The sequence below is a fragment of the Anastrepha obliqua genome, chromosome 1 (assembly GCF_027943255.1).
Source record: "Anastrepha obliqua isolate idAnaObli1 chromosome 1, idAnaObli1_1.0, whole genome shotgun sequence".
Lineage (NCBI taxonomy): Eukaryota > Metazoa > Arthropoda > Insecta > Diptera > Tephritidae > Anastrepha > Anastrepha obliqua.
The window spans coordinates 10,641,647-10,651,529 of record NC_072892.1 but is presented as its reverse complement, the minus strand read 5'-3'; the positions used below and the strand labels follow the sequence as shown (position 1 = coordinate 10,651,529).

General features: G+C 36.3%; 1 pseudogene; it reads right to left on the bottom strand.

Moving 5' to 3' along the window:
- Window positions 1-6,407: 6,407 nt before the first annotated feature.
- Window positions 6,408-6,970, bottom strand: LOC129236364 (uncharacterized; annotated as a pseudogene).
- Window positions 6,971-9,883: the final 2,913 nt, after the last annotated feature.

Sequence of the window (9,883 nt, the reverse complement as noted above, 5' to 3'; positions counted from 1 at the left end):
CACTCCTTTGAGCTGGACAAATTTTTACCAATAGAGACTAAGACGGCGTTTATTTGATCTAAATCCAAGAATCATAACTATGTCAACTTCATTGTCGAAATAAAGCGAAAAAATGCTAGCAACTTTTTGCTTAACCTTAAAATATTCAAACTCAGCTATCGAATCAAACTTGCGTTTTCTGGAGCGTAGTCACGTAAAAGCTGCCTGAGAAATATTTTAATGAAAATCTACTCTAGGAATTGCATGTAAATATGTAGATTCACTCAACTGTAGAGGTTCATGCGTACATATGTAAATATGTATAAATATACAAATACTGAAGCAAAAATGCAATGATTGCTTTTGAGCAAAACTACTCGCTGCAGCGCTTGTTGCTTTTGTGCAAGCGTGGCATTGCGTTGTGTAAATGGCAAGTGGCAAGTGGAAGTAAAGCAGCGCGCTTTCGTAAAATACCAGCCAGTTGCAACACTTATTGCAACAAAATAATTTACGCTTCTTGCCACACCACACTGCCAGCTACCCCACAGCTTGCCACTTGTGCACATTCACTCACTTTCGTTGCCTACAGCAGTTGAGCTCAAATCTTTTACTTTTTTTTGTGTTTTTTGAGCAACGTGCGCTTGATAACACCAATGCCAATCTCTTGCTTTCGTTTATATAGAATTTTCTTTGCTGTGTGTTGCTTTTCATTCGAGTTCTAATGATGAGTTGGAATTGCGTTTTCTTATTATAGCTGCTTACTGTTTGCTTTTCTCAAGCATTTGCTTTCGTTTTCATTTGTGCGCTTTGCTTGTTGATTTTAGCGCATGTGGCAAGTATCAAGTGTCAAGCAGCATGAATTGTGTGGCAAATGTCATACTACTAATGCTGTGGCGAATGCCGCCAACCAAGCGTTGAGTCGGTCAAGTAGGAGTTGCATTTTCGCTTCTCGCAATTCGCATTTTTTCACTTTGTTTCTTTTTATTTTGTTTTTCTCTTTCTTTGTTGGTATTACAAGTTTTAAGTACGCCTCGATTTCTTGCACTCGCTTATTATTTTTTTTACTTTTTGTTGTCTTGTCTCCTTAGTTGCTTGTTTCCTTTTGGCAGCAACATTTTTATTCTCGCAATTATCTCGCATTAGCCACGCAGCGCAGGCGCCAGTGTAAGTGACAGCAATGCTGACGTTGATGACGTTATTGTCTGTAGTTTTTCGTGGTGTGCGTAATTTTTCATGCTATTGTTGTTGCTGTATCAATTACAGTCCACTTAATTGCATGCTCGCACAAGCAATACTGGCACTGGTTGGGGGCGATGTGCGATCGTGCGACTACGAGAGCTTCACACCAAATGACTCCCTTACATTGGGCTTGGAAGGGGATTGCTTCTGTTCAAAAATTACCCAAAATTTGCCGATAAAACTAGAATTATTCAGTTAAAGTGTACAACAAAAAATACGAATTGTGTTTAGGAGAAATTCTTAATGCTTCTTCACTGAAGGCTCAAAGCTTGACGATAAAGTTGGCTTTGGCGTTTATTGAACGAGCGCAAAAGTAAGCGTTTCGGCTCATCTTTCTGATCATAGTAGGATGTTTTAGGCTGAAATTCTAGCCATTAGTGGGGCTATCTGGTTAGGTTAAACTACCTTACATTAGTCTGTACTTATTCTGAAAGCCAAGCGGCGATTAAATTCCTCGGAGAGGTCAGTAGGTGTTACTAATTCCATCATTGCTCGCAAATGCCAGGCAACGCTTAATGAGATGGCGGAATATTTCCGCATCCATTTGATTTGGTTAGGCAAAGACGTGACTACCTTTAGAGAAGTCTGTACTTCTTCTGAAAGCCAAGTGGCGATTAAATCTCTTGGTGAGGTCATTAGGTGTTACTAATTCCATCATTGCTCGCAAATGCAAGGCATCTCTTAATGAGATTGCGGAATATTTCCGCATCCATTTCATATGGGTATCAGGGCATTGTAACATACCAGGGAATTGTAAGACACACAAATTAGCGATAAAAGCCACTACCACTCGACTCCCACTTGATTTGGAGATTCTAGACATACTCCTCTCAACCTCTAAACTGTGTAGTACGAGTAGCATAGTCATTTCAGCCAAGACGAGTTGGCTTGATAGTCTGACATGCAATGGTACAAAAAGAATTTGACCAGAATTTGATCAGTTGCTCAAAGACGCTACTTAGTCGAAAAAACGTATCTATGTTAATTGCTTTGATCACAGGCCAATGTCTCCTAGGTCGGCATACTCAAAGATTGAATGCACCACATTTCGACTATTACAGAAGCTGCAAGAAGGAGGGTGAGGAAAAGAATGTCAGACATCCCCGCTAATCAATTATCGGAAGACCGAGAAGCAATAAATTTCAGCTTCAGTAAAGTAGTTAGCTCAGCTGTATCAGTCTAGATTGATTTTTGTAAGGTTAATGTGGACTAAAAGTACTAAAATACCCTTGAGAAAGTACTAAAATACTCTTAAAAGTGTCGGTACGTATAAGAGAGAGAGAGGACTCGACAATGGTAGTCACTGGTATGATTTTATTCCACGGTAAAGAGAATACTTACTTGAATAAAATAAGAATAAAATGCTCCGCAGAGATCATGCTAATCACCATTACTACGGCTGAGAAAGCTGTATCATTTCGGAAATGGCAAGCTATAATAGATAGCATCTTGAAAAGTAGATAAACTCGCGTTCTTATCCCGTTGCTGAAAAATGCGTAAACCTCAATTATGGCTAAATAAACTTTCAGTTCACGCTGCCCCTGAGTAATTATTACAGTGTTTACAAGAATAACTTTTACCGCGTCGGACACGATTACTCCCTGCTTTGTCCCAGCTGCAACACCCTTTAAGAGGCCCATAATGTAATTTTCAATCATGAACGCTTTAGCACACAAAGAGCCAAAGTAGCTGAATTGATTAGTACAAAGCCATTCCGACAAAATTCCGATGACACCGAGTAGCCTCCGAGCATGCATTGATCGTCGTTTGGAACGCAACTGGCAAAGTAAAGAAAATTTTTATTATGCTAATCCAGCAAAGCTGGTTTGTATAAAATAGAAACGCATTGGTGGAGAGAAATAGATGCAAGTTCGCATTAAGGGAGAGAAGCAAACGTCAATCTTGGTCCATGCGCCGCCTCTTGACGAAATACTGGGTTGTTCAATAAATTTTGCTGTTCGATAAAAGAGGGCGCTGCTGCAAGCCTAAATTGTTGTTGTGTTAGTACATTCTTCATATAAACGCATGTGAAGTTTCATTACAATTTATCCATACATTCTTTATTTAGAAGCCATTTACTATCGGCGTGTCACAGTATTTTCTACACTGGAAAAAATCAAATATCGAGCAGTGAATGAATTTTTATTTTTGGAAGGTTTATAAGCAAAGGAAATTTGTGGACGAATGTTAAAAGTGTGTAAGGTCTTTTTGACTTCAATTAAGACAGATGGGTTGCTGAATATAAACGTGGTCGCACAAGCCTTGAAGGCGTCCAACGTCAAGGACATCCAAAAATAGCAACAACACCAGAAATTGTAGAAAAAGTATAAAAAATCGTATTGAAAAATCATCGGTTGACTGAAAGAGATTTAGTAGAAACCCTATGCATCTCATTGGGTAGTGTTAGCAACATTTGAGTTTCAGAAAGCTGTGTCCAAATGGATGCCGCATTTGCTAACAACGGAACAGAAACACATTTAAATGCGGCTTTCTCAGCATCATTGAGGGCATTTTCGAAAAGATAAAGTGGAGTTTTTGCATCGTTTCATAACTGTCGATGAGATTTGGGCTTATCGTCATGATTTTACATGAAAATAAGAGGCTAAAGAGTGGTTTTAACCTTGTTCTTCGGCTCCGAAACGATTTCGTGCCCTGAAATCAGTTTTTTGGATGGCGGAGAGAATTTGTTTTGCGCATTACTTGCAAACTGGTAAAACAATAAATTCTGAATATTATTGTAATCTTTTGGACCAGGTGAAGAGAAAAATTCGTAAAAAAATACCCAGTTGGCAAAAGAAAAAAATCTTTTTCGTCAGAACGATCCACCGAGTAATTTGACAATGGGTAAAATCCATGAATTAAAGTTCGAATTGTTGAAGCATCCACCGTGTGACTTGCAGCTGTTTTCAGGTCAAAAAAATGCATTCGCGGAAAACGTTTTTCATTAAATGATGAGGTTATAACAGCACTTCTAGGCACTCTTTACTCAACTAAATTCCTTTTTTAGCGAAAATCGTAGAATATTCCAAACAATCAATGCTGTAACGTGGACAATATCTGGTAAATGTACTGCTTAGAAACAAACAATATTATTTCTGCAATATTCTCAGCGCTGCTCGTTTAAATTTTAAATTACAGGTACTTTTCGAACAGAATCAAATGAGTTTTACACAAAAATATATGTTCATGTATTTGTCTTAGTCGGTAACTGCACTGCCTTTTACACAGCTTCATTTGCTTGCATTTTCTTCAACACGCAGCATTAACTTTATTCCCCCTTCTATTCACTCCATTTCCCTTTCATATCTTTTCCTACACTTATTCTATTTCAAAGCCTTAGTTTGCATCCCACTCTCTCTCCCTCCCTCTCTCATTTAATTACCAGTTGTTCTGCGCGGGGTCATTGAGAGTGAAACTAATTTATTCTAAATGCATTCTTTCACTCAGTTTCATTCCACTTCGAACTCAACTGAGTGGTCTGTTTATGTGTGTAATTGTCATTAAGTGAACTAAACTTATATTAATTTAATTGTATGGAGATGCCATCAGGATGTCGCAGGCTAACTCTTATTTATTTTTATTTTTCATTTATGTGCGTACTAAGTAACTTGAAATTGAATTCTAACTCATTAAGTTTAATATTTACCTGTGGTGTTTGCAGTCAAAATGAAACAAATGCAGACTGAAACTAAAAATAAGACTTTAAAAATAGTTTGCCTAGAGTTAATTAGGAGTAAGTGTTCACTCAACAAGATAAAAACAGCGCGAAATCCCCTTGATACTTTGCAAGTAGTATTTGATTGCAGAAAAGTGTAAATTATTTTACGTCTTTAGTTCACGTGAAGCCTTTCACTGACATGAAATGCTCGCCGAATTCTTCCGCAAATGCATGCCTGTGTATTTGAAGTTGGTCATGCGATAAGCCCAAGAGATTGCGTGCCACTAAATGACAATATTTTGGTTTCTGGATCAAGGCTATTTTTCTTTGGTGTGAAAAATACACTTTCCAATTGCTATTAATTTTGTTATTAGCCAAACTTTTAATTTTATTATTGGCTGTTTTAATTTAAGTTATACAGTTAAATGGTGTAGTTGATTTGAAATTTCATAAAACCTACTACTTCTAGGGAGAATTGCCATTGGTTGAATTTTCGACCCAACAGCTTTTCTTTTAGCAAAACACTGCGTATCTCCATTTTTTTTATTTTACTAAACTCTTAAACTAAAACTTTCCTTGTTTTCTGACGTTGTGATAGGTGAGCTAAGAAAATTTTGTTAAATTTAAAATTTTTTTTAAATATTTTTAAATATTGATGATGATTCATATTTAAATATTTAAATTTTTGGATAACTTCAGTTATTTGTGAAAACTATCAAGATCTCTTTAATTTTCAACTAAGATTTTCGCAAGTAGGAAAATTTTAGTAGCAAAGGCAACTTTCAAGTGCCAAAGTAAAAACTGGTAACACTATGATAAAACCGAGAACGGAACGGAAGTTACAAATTAGTAATTTCTTTATTTTAAATTTATTTTTTATAAAAAACTAGCATTACCCAGTAGCCTTCGCACCACCATACATAAAATGTTTTTTTTATATCGCAAGAAATTTTTCATATTAAGTTTTCTTTATAGAACTCCTAAAATGTTTAAACAGTTGAATTAGTTGATTTTTTTCATTCAACATACTTTCTAAAGATGTCACAATAGCCTTTTCTGTACTTTTTTAAAATTTGATTGTGGTGGTCACCTATATACAGGTAAGGTGAAAGAGCCGATAAAAACTTGTAATTAAACTTTGATTCTTTAATTTCCATTTCAATTTTTTACGCTAAATAAATTATGCTGAAATAAATAAAGTTAAAAATGTTTTTCCAGTTCCTCCTGGAGCATTCAATTTTTTATTATATTTTGCCAATTTCACCAATTTAATGTGTTGATGGAACATTGTTTGCAATTCATTCACGATTGATCTTCTCGTATTCGTCGAAATTGCACAGCGCTGATCTAATTCACGATTCTCACCACCAATAAAATATATTTGCAAAAATTGATGGTTACCATCTGGGAATGGTAGGAAAGACCCAGCTCTATGGTATATTTGACCTTGAATCTGTAAAGTTCGAGAAATATATTATATGTAGATAACGGATCGGAATTTTTAAAAACATCGAACACAGGGACGGCACATAAATTAAATATGATATTGTTTATTCCAAACGAAGTAATAACCTTAAACGTCGGCATAAATCCATCTCTTATAATATTTGTAGCTCCAAAAGATGTCATTTGAAAGCATGAATTGTATTTTTTAATGTTTAAGAGGAAATGCTTCGACGTTGGTGAATTGCCAAAAACCAATGAATGCAAAGGTTCTGGCGGAAGTTCTAGCACCGGCAATTTGACTTTCCCACCAGCACAGCACATACCAGGCGTTTCATTTCTGAATTAAATTGCTTTGCAATGTATACATTCTATATTAATTTGGCCAATGTAGGCATGCATGCTGTACTCAATGGTGGCATCGTAATTGAAAGCCGCGCGTTCCATTTGACGTATATCATAAACGGACGCACGCCCACGACGGTTTCTTGGTGCTTCACTATTAACCGACTGATTTCTCCGTCTGTGTCGTTGTGTTTCCACTTCATTTCGTCGAACACGATCTTCTTCACTTTGTGATCTTCGATTTAACGCTGTAGCATTTGATTGACGTGAACGTCTGCCAATGTTTGCTCGTCTTGCACGTGGCATTCTTTCAGTACAGTATAATACTAATTGAATGTAAAAGCAAAACATTGAAAATTATTTCAAGTCAGTTTGGACGAAAATAGATACAAAAATAAATTTAATTCAAAGTTCAATGTGTGTACGTGGTTAAAACAAACACATGGTTAACACTCACCAGAAGTATGTCTGTTCGCAATGAGAGCACGATATAAAAGAACTCAAAGCACATAAGAGAATTGTAAACTGAATTCCAACGACAGCAAATTAATATTAACATAATACACTTACAACAACAACAGGACAACAGAAACGCTCATAAGCGGCTGTGTTTTTTGTTGTTGTTTTTCCCATACAGGCATTTCGTATGAGAGGAAACCATTACTCACATAAAATGTTATAACTCAGGAACAGCTGCACTGATTTCAATCAAACGTCACACGACCCACCTCCTCAAAGATGGAAAAGAACTCTAAAAATTTTGTGTGAATCGGTTCGGCGGTTCTTGAGTTATAAGATTACCAAGGAAATGTAACTTCTTTTTATGTATATAGATTGGTTTGTTTTTCATTTTAATTTTTATGTGCATATTATACTTTTTCATATCAAAAGAAGGAGCGTTCAGTCACCCTTTCAACAACATCAACTTTTTAGAAATCGGTTACACATTTTTTAGAATATAATATAAAGTCTTTAATTTTTCGAAGATCTGATCTTTGACCCTTATCTTTGACCTGCAATAATATTTTGTGTGAAAAAGGCTATTTGCTATTAAGGGAAATATATTTTTCACTTTTTAATTATTCACACACATTAGTTTTTAAATATTTTTTACCACAGCCCCTATTTCATATTTCGAAGGCCGGTACTTCGATTTCGGAGGCTATCTTCGAAAATCGGAGAAACTACAAGGTGAAATCAAAAATAAACTAGACTGGCGTCACAAAAATCTCTTTGACGGTGCCAGTTTGTGCGTCATTAGCTGACTTCCAGTGAAAGCTTGGTGGCATTCGGTTTAGTGGAAGCGAAGATATTGCATCTAAAGTGTCAGTATGTTTTTGTCATCGGTACAAAAATGAGTTTCGAATAAAGAGCTTACATCAAATTTTGTTTTAAAACCGGTAAAACGTTTACCGAAACATTTGAATTGATGAGAGTTCATGAGTGGTTTACACGTTCCGGAAATTGTTGTGAGGACATAACTGACAATGAACATACGGGCCGCCCAAAATCAGTATTCACCGAAAGCTCCATCAAAATTGTTTGTAAATTCATTAAAAATGAACTGAAATCATCGCAGAAATTCATGGAATCGGAGTTGAGTACCTCCAGAACTTCGATTTATCGCATTTTAACTGACCATTTGAGCTTATGAAAGGTCTATACACGTTGCATTCCGCACAAGTTAACTTAGGACCAAAACTCGCCCAGGCTTCAACATTCGAGGCGAAAAAAGATAAGAACTTCGTTTACAACATTGAAATTGGTGACGAAACGTGGTGTTTCCAACATGAACCTGAAACTAATCGTCAAAGTGCCGAATGGAAGGTCGCAGACGTGCCACCACCCGCAAAATCTGGTTTGGAGAAGTCAAAAATCGAGTCGATGCTCATTTGTTTTTACGATTCCAAGGAAATTGCCCATAAGGAGTTTGTGCCAACGGACCAAACCATCAATTCAATTTTCTATCTTGGCGTTTTGAAGCGTTTGTTGCATCGCATTCATCGATTTCGCCCTGAATACCGCGAAGGTATGCTGCATGATAATACTCCATCTCATCAATCCACTCTAGTCACTGATTTTTTAACTAGAAATCCCTTTTTAACCATCAATAACTCACCGTATTTCCCTCATGTGGCACCCTGTAACTTCTACTCATTCGGAAAATTGCATTTGGATATGAAAGGAAAACGTTTTGCGTCCATAGAGGCCATCCAAAAGGCTTGTACCGATATCAATGACCTGAAACACTCTTTCGAAAAGCCCTTAGGTCGCGCAAAACAGTGTATCTAGGCCAGAGGGGACTATTTGGAAAGAATAAACTCGAAGTTATCAAAAAACAACTGTCTAGAAACGGGAGTTTATTTTAGCTCAGCTTTGTTTATTTGGACTTCACCTTCTACTTTTTCACTTATTAATCAATCTTAAAAAAAAAGAAAATTGGTTTGGCCTAATACCCAGCCGAGTGCTGTCGAGTGTTACGAATCCAAATTTGCAAAATTTCAATATTAACATCACTTCCTCTTTTTGTACGCCCTTGTAAGAACTTTCGTCAAGCTCAAATAGCGTTTGTATTTTTTACTTCTGGGCGTTATGATTCAGCCTGTGCCCGAAGTTGTTTTATGACATTGATATGTCCTAGTATAGGTGGCTTCCATTGACCTTATTCTTTTCTCATACAAAGCCTTGATATTATTGCGATTTCTATAGATAAATATACAAACTCCATGCCACCTACTTGACCTTAGCACACTCGGACTAATTTTTTCATACACTTTTCTTAGATAAATAATATTGTACTTATTTCAAATATGACGCAAGTTGGCACATACAAAATACTTTTTCGGAATATCCAGGCACAGTTTATCATGAAATATTTATTTTTAAATAGTTAAGATATATCCCGAGTATAAACTAAATCAAATCCTCACCTTTTTCAAAATATCTCGACGATATCGCCACCAAGCAAGTCCAAAAAACTCATACAGCGTTGCATAGTCGAAACAATTCGCTAAAATTGTATAGCAATCAGATGAACCGCTTGGAAATTTATGAAGTACAAGAAAACAGAAAGAATATAAATAACAAATTTTCCCGTCAACATACAAGTTTATATCGGCTAACTAAGGTCTTAGAAAAATCCTCCATTAGTTCCGCCTACACACGCATATTTACCCTTGGTGAATACTCGATTATCATCACTTGTTTGCTTAAGTAATG